Source organism: Pleurodeles waltl, unplaced genomic scaffold, assembly GCF_031143425.1.
Source record: "Pleurodeles waltl isolate 20211129_DDA unplaced genomic scaffold, aPleWal1.hap1.20221129 scaffold_91, whole genome shotgun sequence".
NCBI lineage: Eukaryota > Metazoa > Chordata > Amphibia > Caudata > Salamandridae > Pleurodeles > Pleurodeles waltl.
The window spans coordinates 1,459,434-1,467,171 of NW_027150403.1; the positions used below are offsets into that span (position 1 = coordinate 1,459,434).

General features: G+C 48.5%; 3 non-coding genes across 3 annotated transcripts; all 3 read left to right on the forward strand.

Moving 5' to 3' along the window:
- Nucleotides 1-311: 311 nt before the first annotated feature.
- TRNAP-CGG (transfer RNA proline (anticodon CGG)) lies at nucleotides 312-383 on the forward strand. Its single transcript has one exon. It is a non-coding gene; the product is annotated as a tRNA-Pro (tRNA).
- A 3,501-nt stretch (nucleotides 384-3,884) lies between these two features.
- TRNAP-CGG (transfer RNA proline (anticodon CGG)) lies at nucleotides 3,885-3,956 on the forward strand. Its single transcript has one exon. It is a non-coding gene; the product is annotated as a tRNA-Pro (tRNA).
- Nucleotides 3,957-7,458: 3,502 nt separating this feature from the next.
- TRNAP-CGG (transfer RNA proline (anticodon CGG)) lies at nucleotides 7,459-7,530 on the forward strand. The gene has a single exon. It is a non-coding gene; the product is annotated as a tRNA-Pro (tRNA).
- The last annotated feature ends 208 nt before the right edge of the window (nucleotides 7,531-7,738 follow it).

A 7,738-nucleotide genomic window follows, 5' to 3' on the forward strand; every position in this document is an offset into this window, starting at 1 on the left:
TGGCGCAGGGGGAAGCACAGGGGTGCGCTGTATTCTACTAAATACGGCGCTTCCCTGCATTTTGAAAATGACGGAGCGTGGGGCTTGCAAATTTGGCACAGCGTCGCGCTCAGTCATTTTCTTGTAAATCTGGGACAAAATGTCTAAAGGATAGAGGCTTTTTATGTCATGTTCGATGACGACCATGCAAATGACTCTAGTCATACTGCAGAAGAGAGCACCATGTGGTGTTTCTTGCTTTGGGATGTAGTCTCCCACTCTCTTCCACCAACCCTCGGAGCAGGGTGGGAGCCGTAGCGCTTCTGTGCCCAGGCTCGTTGGTCTAGGGGTATGATTCTCGCTTCGGGTGCGAGAGGTCCCGGGTTCAAATCCCGGACGAGCCCATTTTAGCGGAAAACAATCAAATCCTGCTCAAAATACACAACCCCTCAACATTTCTCATTCCACTCGAAGCATTGTTGCGCAAAACATATTTTTTGCCTCAGGCGAAAAATGGATTACAATGCCTTAGCTTCCTTCCTGCTTGCTCTCAGTGCGCCCTGTGTGATGATTTCACAGGCTTGCGTTCCTGGCATTTAGGCATCAGATATTTGTCTGTCTCTGCCCGCAGCTGTGACTTTTCAGGACGTCTGAGTGTATGCATGCTGGCTGACACCGCTGCAATTTTCACACTTACCCCTCGCATTCTGAGCAACTGCTGATCAAGTATAGAGGAAATCGGGCAAACATATGAGGGGAACTGTGCTCCTTCAGTCAGGCCAGCAAGCTTGTTTCTGTAGAGTAGTGGTTATCACATTTGCCTCACACGCAAAAGGTCCCCGGTTTGACACTGGGCAGCAGTAGCTTTTGTGTTTGCTCACTAAAACCTCAGTCTCTCTCAATGCACACTTAGACAGAAATGACCTTTAAAAACTTGTGACCTGTGTAAAATGTGCTTTACTATTGCAGGACGATAAAAAGTTATCTGCATCCCTCGGTGGTCGTGCATGTGCCTTGTTTCTTGTTCTGTTTTTTTTTTTTCTTGGCCATGTTATATTGTGGGGCCTTTAAAGCTGTGACTTTGATAGGAACATTGCAAGCGGCAGCATCAACAAGTGCAGACTGAAGAGTCAGACCTGCACAATGTTTTGGCTGTCAGGATGGCCGAGTGGTGTAAGGTGCCAGACTCAAGAGAGCTTGATCTTCAGTGAAGTTGAGCCTTCTGGTCTCTTCATGGAGGCGTGGGTTCAAATCCCACTCCTAACAGGTGTGTTTTCTTACCTTAAATCTTGCTCTGCTTGCACAGCCAGCTCCTCACACCACTATCTTTGGAAGCTGCTGTGGCATGTGAGGAGAAATCCACCAACCCATCGGCTGGGCCCTCAATCAAAATTCTGGTAATTACTGGAAGGGGCATCTCAGGCACACCTTCTGTTAGAGCTGCACTTTATGACAGTAACTACCATGCTGGTTTCTACTTAAGCAGTTGATTCTATCGTTTGAAGTGAGTCTCTCCTGCCACCTTTTGGGCAAAGAAGACACTGCCCCTGCAACAACACAGGCAGACAAGCTCAAACTGGGTTTCTTGGTTAGGTGGGCGGAGCATATTGGCAATGGTGCCTCCTCGTGACTTGCAATTTACATGAAGAAGACAGAGAGGCAGCTGGGAGTAGGCAGTACCCATGAACCCCTGAACACTGTCTTGCGACTTGCACACAATTCTGAAATGAGGCGGGGGAAAGGAGGTGATTTCCCCATCAAGGGCCATTCCGGGAAATCAGCCACCCCGCGTCTCCCAGGTGAGTGTTTCAGGCCTCTGAGCCACTACTATAAATCGAGCCTGATCAAGCGCTGAGTGAGCAAGTGTGCTTGAATCCAAGAGGCATGCTTCTCTGGCTCAAGAGCTAGCAGGCCCTTCAGTGCTTCTGGTCTGGAAGTCTAAGGTGCAAGGGTCCAGGACTTGCAGAGGGTTACAACTACCAGAAAGGGTCTGCTTTTCACATCAGTGCCCTAGTTCAGCTCACTGGCACAGGGCATCTTGACTACCTCTTTCCTTGCTAGAGACAAACAAAAAATCCTTGACAGAAAACATCAATTGCTATGGCACGCTTAGAGAGAGAGCCTCCGAATGGCCCTGCTTTTCTGAAAGACGCTTCAGAAGATGTTTCAAATGCCTCTGCAGCAGCAGTCTAGTTGGTATAGAGGTATGATTCTCGCTTCGGGTGTGAGAGGACCTTGGTTCAAATCCCAGACAAACCCTTACCTTTATAGGTTCAGTCTGTTTTTTAAACAGGAGTATTTCTGCTTTTCACTCTTGTAAGATGTCATGTTGCAATGCAATACATGCTTTATACCTGCGTTGAGACGGTTCAGCATCATGAAGGTATGCGAGATTTCTTTGCAACTGCTTTTCTGTGCTGGAGCAGCAGTGCTCATAGGAACATTAAATGCACAGTGCTTCTCCATGGTAATTTCGGGTCCAGTTCTGAAATCACCTCTTGGAATGAAAGTGATGCCAGTTCCTTTCTTCCAAGGCAAGAGATCGTGTTCCGGAAGGCTCAGCTTTGAGCGTCATGAACATTGGCCCTCAGTCCTTGCATCCCAGTCCAATGCAGAGCCACATAAAGCAAGCAGGTGTGTCTGTTTCCATAGTGTGGTGGTTCCAGTACAATGCATAGCCACATGAAGCAAACCGGCAAGTGTGTCTGTTTGTGTAGTGTAGTGGTTATCATGCGCACCTCACATGCAAAAGGTCCCTGGTTCGAAGCCAAGCAAAAACAGCAAGTCGCTGGGATTTTTCCCAGTATTTGCATTTCCTGACTCAGCTGACAGGCAAGCTGAGATAAAAGAGACTGTGTCTATCCCTCACCATCGTGAGGTACTACGCTCCTGGGGCATCTGTCACAGCTCACCAAGAGGAGTTGCGCCAGCTTACGTCAGTCAGTTGCTCACTGTTTGACCTTTGCATTGAATCCTGAGCCTACCGCATTCAAGCCAGCCAAGAAAGGAAGGTATGAGAGCGAAAATAGCTTTCCTGCCCTCACCAAGAACACACACCTTGAGCAAATAAGGTGCCAGACTTACAAGGCCCAATTGCCAACGGAGCATCACTTTTAGTGATGCCCCGTTGGCACTATGCACTGCGCGGTATTTACAAGATGGCGTTCAGCCACTTTGTGTGGCTTAACACCACCTTGTAAATACGGCACCGTAGCATTCAGCGCTTTCCCTGGAAGGGGCGTGCAATGGGTGTTGCTGTGAGTGTGCCACAGCAACACCATAGCATTTTGATGCTGCTCCAGATTTAGGAGTTGTCGTAAATCTGCGTCAGCGCCAAAATCCAACGCCATCCCAGGGGTATCGTTAGAGTGGCGCACTGAGGAGAAATGTTTTCATTTCTCCTCGTTTTTTCTCTTTCTATGTGTGCTGCATTCTGCAGCACACATAGAAGTAAGAGCAAATCACCATTGAAGATTTTTCTTTTGGCCAGGAAGGTGTCCCTTCATGCACAAAAACAATTTCCCCCTCAACGCAGTCATCCTTGTACCATGGTGCAAGAACGGCTGCGTTGGCGCTCAGCAGCTAATTTAGAGCTGGCGCAGGGGGAAGCACAGGGGTGCGCTGTATTCTACTAAATACGGCGCTTCCCTGCATTTTGAAAATGACGGAGCGTGGGGCTTGCAAATTTGGCACAGCGTCGCGCTCAGTCATTTTCTTGTAAATCTGGGACAAAATGTCTAAAGGATAGAGGCTTTTTATGTCATGTTCGATGACGACCATGCAAATGACTCTAGTCATACTGCAGAAGAGAGCACCATGTGGCGTTTCTTGCTTTGGGATGTAGTCTCCCACTCTCTTCCACCAACCCTCGGAGCAGGGTGGGAGCCGTAGCGCTTCTGTGCCCAGGCTCGTTGGTCTAGGGGTATGATTCTCGCTTCGGGTGCAAGAGGTCCCAGGTTCAAATCCCGGACGAGCCCATTTTAGCGGAAAACAATCAAATCCTGCTCAAAATACACAACCCCTCAACATTTCTCATTCCACTCGAAGCATTGTTGCGCAAAACATATTTTTTGCCTCAGGCGAAAAATGGATTACAATGCCTTAGCTTCCTTCCTGCTTGCTCTCAGTGCGCCCTGTGTGATGATTTCACAGGCTTGCGTTCCTGGCATTTAGGCATCAGATATTTGTCTGTCTCTGCCCGCAGCTGTGACTTTTCAGGACGTCTGAGTGTATGCATGCTGGCTGACACCGCTGCAATTTTCACACTTACCCCTCGCATTCTGAGCAACTGCTGATCAAGTATAGAGGAAATCGGGCAAACATATGAGGGGAACTGTGCTCCTTCAGTCAAGCCCGCAAGCTTGTTTCTGTAGTGTAGTGGTTATCACATTTGCCTCACACGCAAAAGGTCCCCGGGTCGACACTGGGCAGCAGTAGCTTTTGTGTTTGCTCACTAAAACCTCAGTCTCTCTCAATGCACACTTAGACAGAAATGACCTTTAAAAACTTGTGACCTGTGTAAAATGTGCTTTACTATTGCAGGACGATAAAAAGTTATCTGCATCCCTCGGTGGTCGTGCATGTGCCTTGTTTCTTGTTCTGTTTTTTTTTTTTTCTTGGCCATGTTATATTGTGGGGCCTTTAAAGCTGTGACTTTGATAGGAACATTGCAAGCGGCAGCATCAACAAGTGCAGACTGAAGAGTCAGACCTGCACAATGTTTTGGCTGTCAGGATGGCCGAGTGGTCTAAGGTGCCAGACTCAAGAGAGCTTGATCTTCAGTGAAGCTGAGCCTTCTGGTCTCTTCATGGAGGCGTGGGTTCAAATCCCACTCCTAACAGGTGTGTTTTCTTACCTTAAATCTTGCTCTGCTTGCACAGCCAGCTCCTCACACCACTATCTTTGGAAGCTGCTGTGGCATGTGAGGAGAAATGCACCAACCCATCGGCTGGGCCCTCAATCAAAATTCTGGTAATTACTGGAAGGGGCATCTCAGGCACACCTTCTGTTAGAGCTGCACTTTATGACAGTAACTACCATGCTGGTTTCTACTTAAGCAGTTGATTCTATCGTTTGAAGTGAGTCTCTCCTGCCACCTTTTGGGCAAAGAAGACACTGCCCCTGCAACAACACAGGCAGACAAGCTCAAACTGGGTTTCTTGGTTAGGTGGGCGGAGCATATTGGCAATGGTGCCTCCTCGTGACTTGCAATTTACATGAAGAAGACAGAGAGGCAGCTGGGAGTAGGCAGTACCCATGAACCCCTGAACACTGTCTTGCGACTTGCACACAATTCTGAAATGAGGCGGGGGAAAGGAGGTGATTTCCCCATCAAGGGCCATTCCGGGAAATCAGCCACCCCGCGTCTCCCAGGTGAGTGTTTCAGGCCTCTGAGCCACTACTATAAATCGAGCCTGATCAAGCGCTGAGTGAGCAAGTGTGCTTGAATCCAAGAGGCATGCTTCTCTGGCTCAAGAGCTAGCAGGCCCTTCAGTGCTTCTGGTCTGGAAGTCTAAGGTGCAAGGGTCCAGGACTTGCAGAGGGTTACAACTACCAGAAAGGGTCTGCTTTTCACATCAGTGTCCTAGTTCAGCTCACTGGCACAGGGCATCTTGACTACCTCTTTCCTTGCTAGAGACAAACAAAAAATCCTTGACAGAAAACATCAATTCCTATGGCACGCTTAGAGAGAGAGCCTCCGAATGGCCCTGCTTTTCTGAAAGACGCTTCAGAAGATGTTTCAAATGCCTCTGCAGCAGCAGTCTAGTTGGTATAGGGGTATGATTCTCGCTTCGGGTGTGAGAGGACCTTGGTTCAAATCCCAGACAAACCCTTACCTGTATAGGTTCAGTCTGTGTTTTAAACAGGAGTATTTCTGCTTTTCACTCTTGTAAGATGTCATGTTGCAATGCAATACATGCTTTATACCTGCGTTGAGACGGTTCAGCATCATGAAGGTATGCGAGATTTCTTTGCAACTGCTTTTCTGTGCTGGAGCAGCAGTGCTCATAGGAACATTAAATGCACAGTGCTTCTCCATGGTAATTTCGGGTCCAGTTCTGAAATCACCTCTTGGAATGAAAGTGATGCCAGTTCCTTTCTTCCAAGGCAAGAGATCGTGTTCCGGAAGGCTCAGCTTTGAGCGTCATGAACATTGGCCCTCAGTCCTTGCATCCCAGTCCAATGCAGAGCCACATAAAGCAAGCAGGTGTGTCTGTTTCCATAGTGTGGTGGTTCCAGTACAATGCATAGACACATGAAGCAAACCGGCAAGTGTGTCTGTTTGTGTAGTGTAGTGGTTATCATGCGCACCTCACATGCAAAAGGTCCCTGGTTCGAAGCCAAGCAAAAACAGCAAGTCGCTGTGCTTTTTCCCAGTATTTGCATTTCCTGACTCAGCTGACAGGCAAGCTGAGATAAAAGAGACTGTGTCTATCCCTCACCATCGTGAGGTACTACGCTCCTGGGGCATCTGTCACAGCTCACCAAGAGGAGTTGCGCCAGCTTACGTCAGTCAGTTGCTCACTGTTTGACCTTTGCATTGAAGCCTGAGCCTACCGCATTCAAGCCAGCCAAGGAAGGAAGGTATGAGAGGGAAAATAGCTTTCCTGCCCTCACCAAGAACACACACCTTGAGCAAATAAGGTGCCAGACTTACAAGGCCCAATCGCCAACGGAGCATCACTTTTAGTGACGCCCCGGTGGCACTATGCACTGCGCGGTATTTACAAGATGGCGTTCAGCCACTTTTTGTGGCTCAACACCACCTTTTAAATACGGCACCTTAGCATTCAGCGCTTTCCCTGGAAGGGGCGTGCAATGGGTGTTGCTGTGAGTGTGCCACAGCAACACCATAGCATTTTGATGCTGCTCCAGATTTAGGAGTTGTCGTAAATCTGCGTCAGCGCCAAAATCCAACGCCATCCCAGGGGTATCGTTAGAGTGGCGCACTGAGGAGAAATGTTTTCATTTCTCCTCGTTTTTTCTCTTTCTATGTGTGCTGCATTCTGCAGCACACATAGAAGTAAGAGCAAATCACCATTGAAGATTTTTCTTTTGGCCAGGAAGGTGTCCCTTCCTGCACAAAAACAATTTCCCCCTCAACGCAGTCATCCTTGTACCATGGTGCAAGAACGGCTCTGTTGGCGCTCAGCAGCTAATTTAGAGCTGGCGCAGGGGGAAGCACAGGGGTGCGCTGTATTCTACTAAATACGGCGCTTCCCTGCATTTTGAAAATGACGGAGCGTGGGGCTTGCAAATTGGGCACAGCGTCGCGCTCAGTCATTTTCTTGTAAATCTGGGACAAAATGTCTAAAGGATAGAGGCTTTTTATGTCATGTTCGATGACGACCATGCAAATGACTCTAGTCACACTGCAGAAGAGAGCACCATGTGGCGTTTCTTGCTTTGGGATGTAGTCTCCCACTCTCTGCCACCAACCCTCGGAGCAGGGTGGGAGCTGTAGCGCTTCTGTGCCCAGGCTCGTTGGTCTAGGGGTATGATTCTCGCTTCGGGTGCGAGAGTTCCCGGGTTCAAATCCCGAACGAGCCCATTTTAGCGGAAAACAATCAAATCCTGCTCAAAATACACAACCCCTCAACATTTCTCATTCCACTCGAAGCATTGTTGAGCAAAACATATTTTTTGCCTCAGGCGAAAAATGGATTACAATGCCTTGGCTTCCTTCCTGCTTGCTCTCAGTGCGCCCTGTGTGATGATTTCACAGGCTTGCGTTCCTGGCATTTAGGCATCAGATATT